The sequence below is a fragment of the Triticum aestivum genome, chromosome 5B, assembly GCF_018294505.1.
Source record: "Triticum aestivum cultivar Chinese Spring chromosome 5B, IWGSC CS RefSeq v2.1, whole genome shotgun sequence".
NCBI classification, from domain to species: Eukaryota; Viridiplantae; Streptophyta; class Magnoliopsida; order Poales; family Poaceae; genus Triticum; species Triticum aestivum.
The window spans coordinates 387566224-387583912 of record NC_057807.1 but is presented as its reverse complement, the minus strand read 5'-3'; the positions used below and the strand labels follow the sequence as shown (position 1 = coordinate 387583912).

At 45.3% G+C, this 17689-nt stretch overlaps 1 long non-coding RNA gene across 7 annotated transcripts; it reads left to right on the top strand.

The window, feature by feature from the left end:
- Window positions 1-11378: 11378 nt before the first annotated feature.
- Window positions 11379-17329, top strand: LOC123111996 (uncharacterized). 7 transcript variants are annotated; one of them, XR_006454982.1, is made up of 7 exons: window positions 11379-11876; window positions 11999-12165; window positions 13075-13273; window positions 13347-13389; window positions 14042-14958; window positions 15530-15879; window positions 16487-17329. It is a non-coding gene; the product is annotated as an uncharacterized lncRNA (long non-coding RNA). The 7 variants fall into 7 exon arrangements; XR_006454981.1 differs by having other exon boundaries at window positions 11379-11902; XR_006454983.1 differs by lacking the exon at window positions 11999-12165.
- Window positions 17330-17689: the final 360 nt, after the last annotated feature.

The following is a 17689-nucleotide window of genomic DNA, read 5'->3' as shown; positions in this document are numbered from 1 at the left end:
AAATAGTGATTTCGTCCTTTCAGACGTCTCTCGCGTGTCATATAATCAATCTTCAGTGGGGACGGGACCTGCTGCCCCCCTACTCTTTGTTATTGACATTGACCCGCTCTAGAGAGGAAAGGCCTCTTCCACAAGATTCAGGGTTGTGGTGCTGTTTTGCCCACCTCCTTTTATGTGGATGACGTGGGTGTCTTCATGGCGCCCATGAAAAATGAAATTTGCAACCCCTTCAACATTTTGCGTCCTTTTGGTTATGTCATGGGCCTCTCGACCAATTTCAACAGAACCTTGGTTGCCCCATCTCGTGGTCATCGATGAGGTTGCACCACCGTCAGGAGAGGACGGTTGTCTGCACGCAAGATTTGATGGGGTGGAGGAAGATGATGACAACTAACATCTTGTCGCAAGATTTGATGGGGAGGAGGGAGATGATGACTACTAACATCTTGTCGGGAAGGCTGCTGATAAAGTCCAGACTCGTCGGGTGCTCTTGTGGTTTTGGCTCGACATGCCTCTGCTTATTGGCCGCCTCGTCCTCCATCGCAGCAGGCAGCGACATAGCCAACTCCATAGTCTCCTCGGCGGTGGTGCTTTCTGGGGAGTGGGGGAGTAGGAGGAGCATCGGAAACTGTTATTCGTACCTTTCCGAGGCGCCCGAAGCTTATGTGATAAGCCAGAGGAGAAGGCAGGCGAATTAGGAGCCGTCCATCCTCCATCCGGCGGTTCCTAGTGCTTCAAAGAAGGCAGGTAGACAACGACACAGAGGCCATACATCGTGCATCCAATGGCTTTGAATCTTACAACGTTGTTTATTTAGTGTACATTTTGAAAGACAAAATGTTTCGTGTATATTCTTTGCGAGACTTTTTCACCTCACTAATACGGCCACGGTATGGCGCGTCGGTTACAATAATAACTTCATATCAGTTAACCTAAAACTTGATGAAAATTAATTAAACATTGAAATTTAACATGTATCAGGTGACTGAGATCGCTGAGATGGCGAAGGAACGACCTGTACATTCCGGAAAATTTGTAGATCACAAAATAATGCTGCTCATGCTATGGCAGCTCTAGGTCGTAGTCACCAACGCACTGCTTGTTGGTTAGCAAACTCCCCAAAGGAGGTTAGTATCATTATTTCAAACGATTGTAAGGCCCTGGTTGATTAAATGATATGCTTTCCCCCGCAAAAAAAAACATTGAAATTTAACTTTTTTTTAGGGGTGAAAAACAATTTATTTATCACCAAAAACCACATGGTGTGGTATACATAAAAGGTCATGGGGGTTTCCAAGCCACAAGTGGCGTCCCGGACCCTGCGAAAGAGCAAATTTAGCTAATCTATGTGCCTCATAGTTTACGGCACGACCCTCCCAAACAAAATTACAATTAAACGTAGACGCACTTAGTTTTATTTCGCTAATAATAGTACCATATCGTCCTCTGGTCCCCTTTTGAATGTCCGAGACAACTCCTTTGCAATCTGAGGAAATGATGAACTGTTGCAAGTTGAGGTCCTCTGCCAAAGCTAATGCCTCCCGGCAAGCAATTGCCTCCAAAGCGGTTGGATCGTGTACACCATAAATGACGAGTGCTGAGCTTCCAAGATAAAAACCTTGGTCATCCCTACAGATAGCAGCTGCAGATCCTCCCTGCTCAAACCTTACTCCTGCGTCCACATGAATTTTTGCATATCCCATAGGAGGAGCCTTGAGTCTAGCAGCAGGCGCCACATGCGATACTGTACCCAGGCCGACGCGCGAATTGCCCGTACCAACAATTTCCAACTCTGATATCTACCTGTTTACAAACACATGTGTGGATTGAGGGCTCTGGAAAATACCTTCATGTATCGCTTTTCGCCGTGCCGACCAGATAGCCCACATAGTTACCGCAAGCAACGTGAATTTCTGCTGCGACAGAGTTTCTATAAGGGTAAACAACCATTGCTTGGCAGAGGGTTCAGTGATTTCCATCATTTGTTGCACAAGATCACTGTCGCTGAGAGCCCAAATGCACCTGGATGCGGTGCATTCGATGAGGGAGTGTCGCCATGAGTCAAGCGCGCCACAAAGCCCACAGTTGGCTGAATCTGTCATGTGGCGATGCAGTCGTACATCATTCATTGGCAGCGAGTGTCTGGACAGGCGCCATGAGAACATCCTCACCTTACCCGGAACACTCGTCCTCCACAGACTTTTCCAACTACTCTTCTCTACATTTGAACTCGAGGGGACCGCAGTTCCCTCCAACCATGCCTCTCTTCGCTATTTCGTTGCTACGAGCATGTTATAAGCGGATTTCACAGTGAACAGGCCATGCTTATCGTAGTGCCAACTCCAAAAATCAAGAATATTTCGGGTGCAGAGGGGGATCCCAAGAATGACAGTTGCGTCCATTGGCATGAAAGTTGCTTCCACCACCGTTCTGTTCCAAGTTGCAGATGTATGATCAATTAGCTCCGAGACCAACGACGGTGGGTTCTGTACTCGACTGCCATAAGGGCGAAGCATCTCATCCCTCGGTAGCCAATTGTCACTCCAGATGTGTGTCGTGTCGCCATTACCCACCCTCCTTATTAAACCCTGTTTTAAGGTATCTCTTCATTCGATAATTGCCCTCCATATCTGACTAGGGTGGCTCCCAAGGCTAGCCTGCAAGATATCTGAGTTTGGAAAGTAAATGCTTTTCAACAGCCTTGCACTCAGCGTCTCGGGATTCTATAACAATCTCCATGCCTGCCTTGCCAACATAGCCAGGTTGAACAGCTCGAAGTCTTTAAAACCCAGACCACCCATGCCTTTCGGTTGCGTCATAGTTTCCTACGATACCCAATGAGGTTTGCGCTTGCCCTCTTTGCTCCCCCACCAGAATTTCCTTATAAGCATATTAAGGTGTTCGCACAGTCCTCTAGGGAGCTTGAAGCAAGACATAGAGAAGACTGGCACTGCTTGGGCTACAGATTTAACAAGGACTTCCTTACCCGTTGCTGACATTGTGTTTGCAATCCATCCTTGGACTTTGCTCCACAATCGATCCTTTAGATATTTGAAGGCACCGTTCTTAGAGTTACCAATATCAGACGACATTCCCAAGTACTTCTCGTTTAATGTCTCATTTGGAATATTGAGCAACTCCTTGATCTCATCCCTCACTGACTCAGGCACTCCTTTACTGAAGAAAACTGATGATTTTGCAAAATTTATACGCTGACCAGTTGCCTGACAGTATGTGTCCAGAACCTGGTTGACCTCATTAGCACACACACTGTTAGCCTTGAAGAACAGCAGGCTGTCATCAGCAAATAACAGGTGATTCACTGGTGGAGCCGAGGGGGCTACCTGCAAACCACTTAGGTTGGATGACTCATTTTTGGATTTAAGGAGGCATGAAAGGCCCTCTGCTGCCAACAAGAACAAGTATGGAGAAATAGGATCCCCCTGTCTGATTCCGCAGGTTGGTGTGAACTCCTGTAATTTGTTTCCATTGAACATTACTGAGAACTTAACTGTGGTGACAAGATTCATCACTATGTCCACCCACCGACTTGTGAAGCCCAGCTTTAGCATGATAGCTCTCAAATATTCCCACTCAACCCTGTCATATGCCTTCATCATGTCAAGCTTCAGTGCACACGATTGATGCTTCTTCGCCTTATTACACTTCATAAAATGCAAGCATTCATAAGCAATTATAATGTTGCCAGTGATAAGTCTGCCTGGGACAAACGCTGACTGCTCCTCAGAAATAATGTCAGGTAAGACTAACTTTAGGCGGTTGGATATTACCTTTGATGCAATCTTGTACAGCACATTGCATAGGCTGATCGGTCGAAACTGTGTTAAAAGTGTGGGATTTTTTACCTTCGGTATTAGGACTAACACAGTCTCATTAATGCTCGCCGCTGTCTCAGTACCCTCGACAATTTTCAGGACCACATTGGTGACTTCTTCTCCACATATCTCCCAGTGGTATTGAAAAAAATGCGCAGGATATCCATCCGGACCAGGTGCTTTTAATGGGAACATTTGGAATAAAGCCACCTTGACCTCCTGTTGGGTATACGGCGCATTAAGCGATTCATTCATTGCCTGGGTCACCTTCCGAGGCACAGTGTCCAGAACTTGATTCATATTGTGGACCCCTTCCGAAGTATACAACTCCTCATAGAAAGCTGTAGCCAGAGACTCCATCTCGCTTTTGTCACTAGTCAATTGTCCATCCGGTCTCTGTAGGGACTTGATCTGATTTTTCCTTCTTCTACTAGCTCTAAGATGGAAAAATATGTGTTTTTGTCTCCATGTGCCAGCCATTCCAACCTTGCCCTTTGTCTCCATAGCATTTCTTCTCTGTGGTACAACTCTGTGAGGCGATCAACAATTTTAATCTCCAAATGATTGGGACCAGATCTACCTTGGGAATCGTGTAACTCCTATAGCTGTCTCCTTAACCGAGAGATCTCCTGTCGGATGTTGCCAAAATGAGTGCGATCCCACCTCGATAGATCCCCTGCCAGTCCATGCAGTTTGTCCTTTAGCTCTTGGACCGAGGCAACTCCCGTCGCTATCCATGCAGACTCAACCACCGCCGGCAACTCTAGGTCCCTCTCCCAGCATGTTTCGTATTTAAAAGGCCTGGGCCCATAGCTGCATGCATGCACCTCGATGTAGCGTACGTATATTGGTACGTGATCAGAGGTAGCTGCTATTTTGTGCTCCAACACAGCTCCCGGATAAGCAATTGACCAGGCAGGGTTTGCAACGCCTCTGTCTAGCCGGACTCTAGTGAAAGTTCCTCCGGTGACCTTCTTCTCAAAAGTCCAGTTGCTCCCAATGTATCCTATGTCTGAGAGGCCACACGTATCCAACATGTCTCGGAACAGATCCATCTGTGCCTGACTCCTCCCGCCAATGCCGTCGTGCTTGTGCGCATGCAGGACCTCATTAAAGTCCCCCACGATTAGCCAAGGCAAATCACTTGTTCCGACAATACCCCTCAACATATCCCAGGTTTTGTATCGTTCACTAACTTGTGCCTCCCCATACACAAAGGTAACTCTTGTCCTGTGATCAACCATTGCATCAACAATTGCATCAATGTGGTAATCAGAGTAACCGACAACTTCTAGCTTTATTTCATCATTCCAAAAAATACATAGTCTTCCACTTCTCCCACGACTACTAACAACAAAACTTTTATTGAAACCTAAAGTGCAAGCTAGATTCTCTACTCGAGAGCCCTCTAATTGAGTTTCGACGATGCATGCGATAGAGGGGGCAAGTTGCCTCGTGAGATCACGAAGCTCGCGAACTGTCAAGGGTTTGCCAGCCCCGCGACAGTTCCAACATAGAAGACTCATTGCGCTCGGCGCGACTCCTCAAGGGAGCCCGCCAAACGCGCATCAGAAGGGTTGTTGCTGCTTGTTGCATTCAAGGTTCCTTTTTCAAACATCATCACAATAGCTTTCGCCCTCTTTGATTCTTGCTTAGATGTTGGGCTAGGGGGTAGCAACGCAGGTGGTAAAGCCAGAGGGGCTTGACCCGGGCTGTTTTTTGCAACATGTTCTGGCACAACTGGCACCCCCAAACTGACTTGTGCTGCTCCATGCTTTCTATTGCCTTGAGCCCCCACCATATCTATATCATCGTCAAGAATGGGATCAACACGTCCCATGTATTCTGTGCTTTCATGCTGGTCTGCACCCCTTTGATTTGCACCCCTGCCTGCTCCACGGCCGGCTCTGCCTCTGCCTCTACCACCACCTGATGCACCATCGGCTCCAGGTCCTCGCCCCGGCCCCTTAAACCAATCAGCTCGAAGAAAACTAGTGCAGACGGAGGATGAATCCCGTTACCACATTCTTTATACAAGTGACCTAGCATACCACAAACGACACACCAATCGGGTAGTCGCTCATATTTAACCCCGAAGATCTCCCTCTTATTCTTTACCACCAGGGACACAACATTCCTCAGAGGTTTTGTGACATCCACCTTGACCCGCACCCTGAAAAAATTGCCCTCGAAATCTTGGGATTTGGGTTCAGCATAGATGAAGTCTCCGACCGTGCCAGCAAGGGATTTGATCAGACCAAAAAATAGTTCCGGGAGGTCATGGATCTGAATCCACATCTCAACTTTGTTCAAGCTAATCGATGACGGTCTGGTGATTCCATCATATGGCTCGATGACGACCGCTTTGCCTTTGAAGGTCCAAGGCCCGTCTTCCATTACTTGTTCCCAATCGCCGAGGCAAGAGAACTGCAAGGTGTAAAGGTTATCCTTCAAAGGACGAAATTTAACTTCCTGAGCAAGATCCCATGCAACTCGCATGTTGCAGAAAAACCAATACTGACTATATGATCTATCGGTGTGCACACGAGCAATTGCCATCCAACGAGCAGCTTCCTCCGGTATGTCACCGTCCTCTACAACTATGTCCACCAAGTCATCCTCCTTCAACCCAAGCTCTTTCATCATTGCTTCCATGTCGCTCATCGCCGCTCCAGAGGCAGATGTCGAGCCCTCCATCGTATCTCTTGCCCGAGAAACTGCGGATTCCGCGGGCGGGATGTTCCCAAGACCGACCTCCAATCTGCCACAGCGCCAGCCACCCGTGGGCGTCGGCGATCGGTGGTAGGGAAGCAGTGGGGATCGCCGCCGGGAGGAAGAGAAAACCCTAACTAGAGGGGAGCGTAAGTGGAACAATTGGTCGTCATTGAAATTTTAATTTGAAATTTAACTAGTTCGCATTGATAACACATGTCAGATTTGAACACAACGTTTAAATCACAAAATATATCTTTTTTTTGCAGGCTAATTGGAGAGCTTTATTCATGGAAAAGCATTCAAGGATGAGTCAGCCAAGAGGCTTGTCACCAGGAAGCTTGGAGTTTCAGCTATCCAGCTATCTGTTACATCAAGTGCACAAGCACATTTCGCACAAAGGTGCACATGCAGATTAGCTGATCTACTAACATGACAAATATGAAAAGAATCAAATAAGGAACTAAGCTCTCCTATCTCATCTAGTAAGAAGGCCACAATAGAACGAGAATTGTGGCGAGAATTCTATAGTGTCACCAACTCCAAGCAGTCTACTTCCATTACCACATGGGAGAAACCTCGGAGAGTAGCAAAACGAACACCATCACGTAAGGAGAGACCCTCCATAATCAGAGGATCCGTGATCCCGGAGTAAGGCTTGCACCATGCACCAAGCAGGGCCGAGGGAGACCGGGCAACACCCCCCGCCCCTCCCCGGTCGATCTCAAGATTGAGTCCCCCGTCAGTGTTTATTTTTACAAAGCCCTCATCAGGCGGGCGCCATCCAAATCCAGGAAGAACTTGCGCATCTTTGTGTGGAAGATGAAGGAGTGCAATGGCCTCCTTGGTAGCCCGCATAGTAGACAACGGATCCCTTCCCTCCTCTCCATGCTTGATGCTGTTCCTATAATGCCAAATGGACCACATGATAGTTGTGATCCTTGCTCGATCTTCAGAAGAAAACCATGAGGCGCACGTAATGTCACGTGCCCATGACTGTGTATTCAGATGCGGTAACCGCAGCCCAAACCACACACAAGCCTCTTCCCAGAACCTTTGAGCGTGCGGCAATACAATAGTGCATGCTGCAGATCCTCGTCTGCCCCAAGACAAACTTTGCACTGACGAGCATCTGCAATGTGTCGATGATTTAGTGTTGCTTCATCTGGAAGAATCCCTCGAAGAACTCTCCACCAAAACACTCTGACTTTTGGAATTACATTCAACTTCCACAGGGCTTTCCACAACTGTTGATCACTCGATGAGGTTCCGGTAGCCGTCCCTTCCTCTAGAGCCAAACGCTCGTTCTGAGTCACAAGAGACCGGTACGCTGTTTTGACAGTGTAGTTGCCTGATTTTTCAAATGCCCAAGCAAGGAAATCAGTGCCACCGCCCGACCTGATAGGGATGTTTAGAATGGCCGCAGCATCAGAAGCACTGAAATTTTCTCTGACCAAATCCTGCCTCCACGACCAGGTTTGAGAATCAATAAGCTCCGACACTAGCTGAATGTCAGTGTTCGGTGGTCGTGTTGCGGGTGTCATATTAATCGTTCCTGGAATCCACTTGTCATTCCAGACCGAGATAGTAGTGCCATCTCCAACACGGGTGATCAACCCGGTTCTCAAAGCTTCCCTCCCCGCGATAATCGCCTTCCAAGTAGCAGAAGCTGACTTGGGCGCTGACGCCTGCATAAATTCAGAATCTGGGAAGTAGCTCCCTTTCAATACTCTAGCGCAGAGGGAGTCCGGACTTGTCACAAACCTCCATCCGTGCTTGCCAAGCATTGCAAGGTTAAAAAGGTGTGGGTCTCGAAATCCCATGCCCCCCTTGCACTTGGGTGTTGCCAATTCTTTCCAAGACACCCAATGCATTGACTTCTTATCAAGTGAGCTGCTCCAAAAATATTTTGCCATAGGTGAAGTCAAACTCTTGCATACTTTCTTAGTAAGCAGAAAGGTGCTCATAGGAAAGGTGGGAATTGCTTGAGCTACCGATTTCAACAATGCATCACGCCCCGCACAAGCAAGTAACCTTTTCGACCAACCTTGGATCTTGGAACGCACCCTCTCGCTGACATGATCAAATGTACCACTCGTGATCCGTCCCACAGCGGTTGGTAATCCCAAATATTTTTCGCTAAAGGCCTCCACCTGGATATTCAAGGTAGCCTTCAGTAGATGTCGCAAGTCTGATGGTGAGTTGGAGCTGAAATATATTGAGCTTTTCTCTCTATTGACACATTGTCCCGAAGCTTCACCATAGACTTGAAGAATTTCATTCAGACGAATAGCACTCAAATTGTTTGCATTGATAAAGATAAGGCTGTCGTCCGCGAACAATAGGTGAGTGACCCATGGAGATCTGTAACTCACACGCAGTCCCCTATCAACAAATCCTCCATTGTAGAATTTTAACAATGAGGAAAAACCCTCTGCACACAGCAGAAATAAGTAAGGTGATACCGGATCTCCTTGACAAAAACCCCTCGTTGGTGTGAAAAAAGGTAGTAGCTCTCCGTTGACACGAACTGAAAACTGTACAGAGGAGACACACTTCATGATTAATCTAGTGAAACTCATGCTGAAACCCAGTCTCAAGAGTATTGCTTCCAGATAATGCCACTCAACGCGATCGTAAGCCTTCATCATATCGAGCTTGACCGCACACGAATAATTCTGTCCCTTCTTCCTCCTTTTCATGGTGTGTATACTCTCATACGCAACCAACACATTATCTGTAATGAGGCGTCCTGGGACAAACGAACTTTGTTCTTCACTAATGATAGAGTCCATCCAGCTTCTCAATCGATTAGTAATAGCTTTCGCCGCAATCTTATACAAGACCGGGCACAAGGCAATAGGACGATATTGTGTGATCGACTGTGGGTGGCGTACCTTGGGAATAAGTGTGATGGAAGTATCGTTCAACCCCGCTGGTAGCTCACCTCCATTGAGAAAATCCAACACTGCTAATGTTACATCAGCACCTAGCAAATCCCAGTGTCGCTGATAAAATCCTACAGTGAAACCATCTACACCCGGAGCTTTGGAAGGTGCCATCTGGAATAATGCCACCTTCACTTCTTCGGCCGTGTAGGGCTTATCGAGATCATCATTCATGGCCTGGGATACCTTGACAGGCACATGAGATAATAGGTCGCTCGCATCCGCAAAACCCTGTGTTTGATACAGGTTTTGGTAAAAGGCTTGCACCTCCACCTTGTCCTCCTCTTCAGACAAACAGATCGAGCCATCCTGTCGTCGACGGCAGGATATTTTGTTGATCCTTTTGCGCTGTGCCGCTTGAGCCTGATAGTAGGCTGTATTACGGTCCCCTTCACGAAGCCAGAGGACTCGGGATCGCTGTCGAAGCCACACCTCTTCTTGATGCAGCGCCTCCTTAAGTTTTGTCACGATCCGTTTCTCCTCCTCCGTTGGCCCGGAACCAATAGACCTGCACCTTATTCGATCAAGCATCTTCTGCAGTTGTCGAACAGTGCGAGTTAAACTGCCGAATTCCTTGGATCCCCATGGTTCAAGTGTCTGCTGTAAAGAACCCAAAGCCATCGAAATCCCCCGGAGCCCAGGTCCTCTTTGAATGCCCCGCCAGGTCTCCTGAACCAAACGGTCATAATCCACATGGGTCTGCCAAACATTCTCATAATGAAACTGTTTTTTTGCCCTTGATCTACCGGGTGTATGCAATTTTATCTCTGCCACAACGAAGCAATGATCAGACTCCACCGATGGAAGATGTCTAACTCTGATACGAGCAAAGTGTTGTCTGAACTCTTCATTGGCAAAAAACCTATCCAACCTGGCCTTGACATTCGCATCGCCTGCTTGACGATTATCCCAAGTGTAAGCTGACCCCGACCAGCCAAGGTCTTGCAAAGAAACGTCATCGATCACTTCCCTGAGCGTGCGCATCTGCCTCTCCGGCCGCGCTATTTTACTAAAGTGCTCGGAAGCGAACAGAGTTTCATTAAAATCACCCGCACACAGCCACGCCGCATGTGGTATTGCATGAAGGGAACGGAGAGTTTGCCAACTCTGAAGTCGACCATCAGCTCTTGGCGCCCCATATAATCCCGTGAACCGCCATATTGAGGAAACTTGATCATTACTTTTGACAACCGCGTCAATATGGCACTGACTAAGTTGATGACGTACTGACTTTGATCTAAACATACACGTACTAAGCAAACAGTAGACAAATCTACACATACTGCTAGTACTGCTAATATGAAATTAATCAGGAGCGGGATAAACGAGTTATACCCTCCAGTAGGCCATGCAGAGGCCGCGGCTTTGGTGGCAGCAGCGGCGTCCTCGGCGGCCTTCTTGTCGGCTTCAGCTTTCTCGGCGGCGGCACGGTCGGGGTCGGTGGACATGGTGATGATGAAGGCGACGCGGACATAGAGGAAGTAGACGATCGGAAGCGAGCAGTCGCGTAATCTTTACCTTTTTATCTTTACCTACTACTCCCTCTGTACCGAAATACATGTCGCTGGAGTAGCTAAACCGAAATACATGTCGCTGGAGTAGCTAAATCGAAATACATGTCGCTGGAGTAGCTAAACTTTAGCTACTCCAGCGACATGTATTTCGGTACAGAGGGAAAGTTTAGTCCAGCGACATGTATTTCGGCACAGAGGGAAAGTTTAGCTACTCCAGCGACATGTATTTCGGTACAGAGGGAGTATAATAAACCAGGTCATACGTCGTGTTTTTTTCCCAGAAAAGTCCCTCCGTTTCTAAGAATTCAACCCGCAGTCCTCAAAATAAGTCAGCCCCGAACCGGTACAGGGAGGAGAAAAGAGAAAAAAAATAGCCCAGCCCGCACGACCTTCCTCCTCGATCCATCTCGACCTCCATCCCGCCGCCACCTCCTGCCCCGCCCCGCCCAGCCAGCCTCACCGCGCGCCGCCCGCCGCCCACCGCAGCCGTGCCCTCTCCCATCGATGCTCCACCATCCCCTGTATCCATGCTTCGCCGTCTGAATCCCGCCGTCGAGTCCGTCCCGCTCGCCGTGGCCAATGATCGCGTCGACCGGGACCGCGTCCCTCCCCAAACGGCGGCGATGATGGAGGGTGCCTCCAAGCTCCTGACCGACGGAGTCTCCGGGTTCCCGCTCCTCGGGGCCAGCCCCTCCGCCTTGTCGGGTCGCGCATCGGCTTGGAGGCCCCTCGCGGCTGCCGCCAGTGCGGGAGTCCTGCGCGGCCGTGAGGGCTGAGGACCAAGCGGCGGGGCCCGTGGTGCGTTCCTGTTGAGGGCTTGCTGGGGTTGGCCGGGAGCTGAGCCGCCGCCGATGGATTTCTCGCAGGTTGGCTAAATGTTGCTTCGGATTTGGTACTATCCCCATCTCCCTCTATTCCTCTCCCTCGGTGTGGATGCACGCAGCTAAACCGAAAACCTGAACTGAATCAGTCGAGCGCTCGTTGCCAGATCGTTGTACCATCGTCCCGGTCGCCGCCGCGTCAGTTCCACACCGCTACAGTGCTGCCTACCACCGTCACTCCATTGGCTTGGATTTGTTTGTGGCATGGGCTGGGAACTGTACGGTGTTGTCTGATGCATGTTCCGCACTAGGAGGTTTGGTCGGCTGACGCTAGGTATGAGCAGCTCTTGAGCCTGATTGCTGGATGTGGGCAAGCATCCATGTATACTTCTCAACTTGCACTGCTTATACAACACATTGCCTGTACACCACGGCCGTGGACAGGCGGACGTGCTCCTACTCCTCACAAGGCACCCACAGTCTTTATTAGCAAGCCAATCCAAAACTTTAGCACGCATTTTTTTGAAAGGACAACTAAGTATCTTTGTTAGTAACATCTTTGTCAGAAATTAGAAAAAACGCCAGTGCATTAGTTGAGCTAATCAGCTAGCTTCATCTCTTGGATTATGCATTGATAGTATGGCACATGTTGTATCGTTATAAGCAATTTTTGTTAGGAGGTAAGATTTTAGTGTCGTCGTTCAGTTTTTGTTACATACAAAATGAATATGATTAGTTAATTCTGTTTTCTTTTAAGAGGCATTTCTCTCACCAGCCTTTGTGTTATCCATGTGAATTCCACTAGATTTATCATCCGTGTACCTAAATTGTGCATATTATCAAATTTCTGGAAAAAAAGTTGAGCGCTTATTGTGGCACCACACCTAGAGCTAAAATCAAGGAACCTTCATGGATTTTGTTGACAAAAAAGACAACAAACTTAATTTAACGGCTTGAAGTCAATTGCACATGTCTCATACTGCATTGCACCTTGGCCGACACACTCGACCACGACAAGCAGCAGCTCGGGAAGCCTTTGCAATTCATGTATTTACAACATTTACAGTTCATGTATTTACTGTCATGCATTGCACCTTCATGGGTTTTGTTGTACTTCTGCATTTGTAACATTTACAGCTTAATGCAATCAGGAATTGGTTATAGATTTCATGTGATTTAATTTCTGAATGTTAACAACAGTGACAACTTGTGACTTTCGTAAGTTTTATTTCCATTGAGACAGAGCGGGCAATGGATCGTGAGATGGAATGAAATTATAAGCAAATTGATCTGGCCATCTCTGGTTGTCAGGGAATCCGTGTGATCTGTTCTACTTTGACTTGGAGTGTACAGCTATGATATTGTACGCGATGAGTTTTTTTTTGATTCTGCTACTAGAGGCCAGTCAGAGGTGGTAATTATTAGTGGCAAAAAAAGAGGCGGTAATTATTACACTCTTTATTTGCAAAAAATGAGACTGAAACAATGCTAATTGCGTATGTTTTGTACTTGTAGGAAGGCTATGAAGGAAGTGTTCTTCCCTTATTTTTTTATGAAGGTAAGGTCTTGTTCTTGGATTCCTGCTGCTCTAGATTGCTTGGCTGCTCTAATTTATCACTCCATGGCCTTATGCTCCACCATTATCTTTGAACACTTGATACTTATTTACTTTTCTTCGTTGGCTTCTTTTTGATAGTCATCTGATTTAAAAATGCTAGCATGTGCCACTTTAGTATCTTTCAGTTTCAGCAAACATATTGGATTATCTTGACATATGTTGGCATTGACAAGATAATATAGATCGTCACTATTAATTTCAATGTTCACACTCCATCCTATTTAAATTCCTATTGGGATGGAAGTCAACACACTAAGAACTGTATGCTTGATGAATGATGTTCACAGCAATTACTCAAATTTCTTGGTTTCTGCGGTATAGTTATGCAGCTTAAGTTCTGTTTGCTCTTGCATTCACTTGTGCAGACTGATGGTTAATTGTGAACTATGTATATTCTGTAGGTTCTTCTTAGTGAGATCAAACTAAGAACAATCGTATTTTCTCGAATTATACACATGCTATGATTTTCATGCTCTCTGTAGTAATTATGTTGAATTCTCATAATTCCTTTTGCATTATTATGCCAAACAATTTGTATGCTAAAAACATACTTCATAATCCCATCTCCCCGCATCGCCCCGATTTGTTCCAGCTGGGCACTGCCTCGGCTGCAAAGCGTATGTTGTCCCACGAAGCAGGCCCTCGTTTGCAAGGCTGATGAGGATAGCTTCAACTTCACCGCCTATTCTGGTCGATGATGTCATTGATAATAACCAGGAAGTTTTCACCGCTCAGTTCATCCAGTTGAATCCTTCTATTGTTGTTATTCTATTCCCTACCCTTTCTTACTTGTAGGAAATTCAAGTGTGGTACACATGTGATTATCTTCTCCTTCCTTCTGTTGTATGCATGTGGTCATTTGTTATCCCGATTAAGAATCAAGATCCACTACATTCTTGAATATTGAAGACTGTTTTAGTTGGTCCAGATTAAACTTGATAATACAATTTCCTTGTTGGTTCCATCTGAGTTGTATTATTGATTTGGGCAGTTTTCAGTAATCTTAAGCCGTCTTCAGATTTTAGCTTCTTCAATCATTCTGAATTATTTAACCTCAGTATGAGGTACATGTGTTCCAAAGATTAATCCTGAGAAATTTGTAGTTGACCAGTTGGGTCTGTTTGATTTGTTCAGTAGACTGCAACGGCAGTCACCATTGTTCAGATCTATTCTAAAACTGCATTATTAGCACTGCAACATCTTTGTTACTTCAACCAAATAGTTCAGCCGCGTCTTATTGATTTGGACGGGTTCTTACTAATCTTTAAGCCAACTTCAAATTTTAGCCTGCTCGGTCAATTTGGATTATTTAGTGTCAATTTTGATGCATGTCTTTAATAAAATAAGAAACTGTTTTTGGGTGCTAAAATAAACACTAAACACTACTTGTTCATGGCGACTATGTGTAGAAAGACGATCACGGTGGAGATCCCGACGGTCGACGTGAAGCCGGGGTGGAAGAAGGGCACGAAGATCACCTTCCTAGAAGGAACAATCTGATTTTTTCCGGTACAGTTATGTGTTTCAAAAATTGTGATGTAATTTTTATATTAACACTATAATCTACTCCCTCCGTCCGAAAATACTTGTCATCAAAATGGACAAAAAGGGATGCATCTAGAACTAAAATACATCTAGATACATCCCCTTTTATTCATTTTGATGACAAGTATTTCCGGACGGAGGGAGTATGAAGTTATGTTTCCAGACATTTCACTTTTTGCATCAGCTGAGGCACATTTTATTTTCAAATAATTTCTGAAGTAAAAGTTGTGAATGAACTGCATGATGTTTCATGTGTCTGAATTACACTTGAAATAAAAAATTAGATAGCAAGGTGCAGAGGAAATGCGAGAAAAGTTGTCCTAAAACCGAAGAACCTTTTTTACTTTTCTTCCATTACAAGTTTGCTATTTATATTATGCTTTATTTTTACTATAACGTCAAATTTATCATGTTTTAAGATGAATGGTAAATCAAATAAGGAAAAAACTATGGTGGCCAGATTTGGTAGCCCTTAGCCCTTATCATGTTTTTATATCCAAAATACTGTTTGATCCTTGTTCAGTCTTATTTGCAGCGTAAACTATGTACACTAATCATTAGACCATCTTTGAAGATCTGATGAACAAAAGCAGAATGGTTCTTTCTATACTGTTCGACCCCCCCCCCCCCTTGCGTTTTCTCCCAGGGAGTGGGTAGCGTGCAACACTGCCATGCTCCTCTGCCGCGCAGTCATCACAGGATGGGGCGGCGACCTCACCTTCCTATTCAATGTTCTGCCGGTAGCGATGTTCTCTGTCCAGGAGCATCCGGACAGGGAGGTGCTCCACGCTATGCGTCTAGGCATGTACTGCAACGCCGACCACATGGCTAAGATGGTCGTTGCCGTCACCGAGTTCCGTGCTCTCTGTTCTTCATTAAATCCAGGTTTGTGGACACTACTTACCAGTTGGGAGAGAAACATAATTGATGTGTATGGAATTGTAGAATTGACACCCATGACCTATCAGTTCAACTAGAAGCAAAGAATGTTTGACATGCAAGGTTCTATCATGCCCGTATCTTTCTGTTCGTCTCTTTATTCTACAGAAACTGCCAATTGTTACTGTAGCTTTCATGCCTACCAGACAAAATCAAAGGAAGGTGCTTTGTTTCTCAAGTGTTGTAGTGAAAGGATTATCCTAACATAAGAGCTATATTTGCTTCATAAAAAATATGTACAGTTGGTTCACACAACGGTTAGTATCTTATTGTTAGTTCGATTTGAGTATCTATACCATGCCAAGAGCTTTAATGTTAAAAGGCACATTCTCATTTTATAAGGAGCACTCCAAGTGTCAGTATTATAAACAGATCATGCTATTTTCTGAAACGAGAACTGAGAAATCAATCCGCATGGTTCTCCAATTTCATGGTACTAAATTTAGATATATTAGAGGTACCGTTATGTTAGCTTCAATTAGGTGACAGGAGCATGCCAAGCTAGATGATCTATAAGCCTTATCATATCTTACAATTATCCACATCGTTGCAGAAAAACTCAACCTTTTTCCCCATGCCTAAAGTTATCTGGGAAGATTTCTCCAACTTCTTTCGGTGTACTCTTGGCAGTAACTCCTGAGAAGTACTCTGAAAACAACAATACATATTTTTCTTCACCAGATGCGGAAACTAAAAGGCGAGTACCATGGGATCATGAAGTATATAAAGCAAAGGAGGAGTTGTACCATCTCCTCTCCGGCAAGATCCTTTTTTTTGCTGGGGAATAAACGAATTGAATGCAAGATTGCATTGTTACAAGGACAGAGAGTGGACCACCACCTTCAGTTTCTCAGATTCCCTGTTTGCATTCGCCATTCTCAACAAGCACCAGGATGTGGCTTTGGTTCTACACAAACAATATCTTCAGTGGTTTCTAGATCAAGCCCTATGTTCTTTATCTGAACAATAGACATTGTAATTGTTCCATCCATTACCTCTGAAAGTCAAGAATCGAAAGAAAAGTCATTGGCATATCTCTGTCACCAAGGAAGGTTCGCTAGACAGAAAAATGACCTCTGGTTATGTATGAGATGATGCAATGCACATATCTCTGAATGAAGCACAACATGAATTTACATCCTCTAATGCTAACTGTTGATCATTCTTCTCTGAAGTATCAAGTCAGTATCTCATTTGCCCCCTATTCATCTGTCATGTCTGCATGAAAAATTATTGCAATTCTAATCCTATGTTTAAGGGTAGCTAAATTTCTACGACTTACCATATTATCTTTTTGGAATAGCAGATCAACTTTCAACATGTACTTCTGTTGTAACATCTCATTTATTTTGTGCTATTACCTGAAAGAGGTGTGGACTGGAGAAATTCATGATAAGTACTGATGTAGAGCTTGGCTGTTTGAGCCAAGAAACTTAATTGTAAAACTGGGATTAAACTTATTATTTCTACACTCCCAATGTTATAAATAGAGGAATTAAGATCTTTGTTATGAGAAAATTGGCTATTTGCCACTTCCAATGTTTGTGCCAAGCCCAATAGTGCAAAGGAAAATTGCAAATAAAATATATTTTTCAAAACACAAAACATTATGAAAAATATAGTTTTCAGAGAAATGTTCTTACCCCTCAAAAGACAAAATAGTCTTACCCGTAAAAGTTCTTTAAAAAAACATATGTTCAAAAATATTCCTTTTCAGAGAACTGTTCCAATTTTGTAAAAACGTTAACTATTCTTG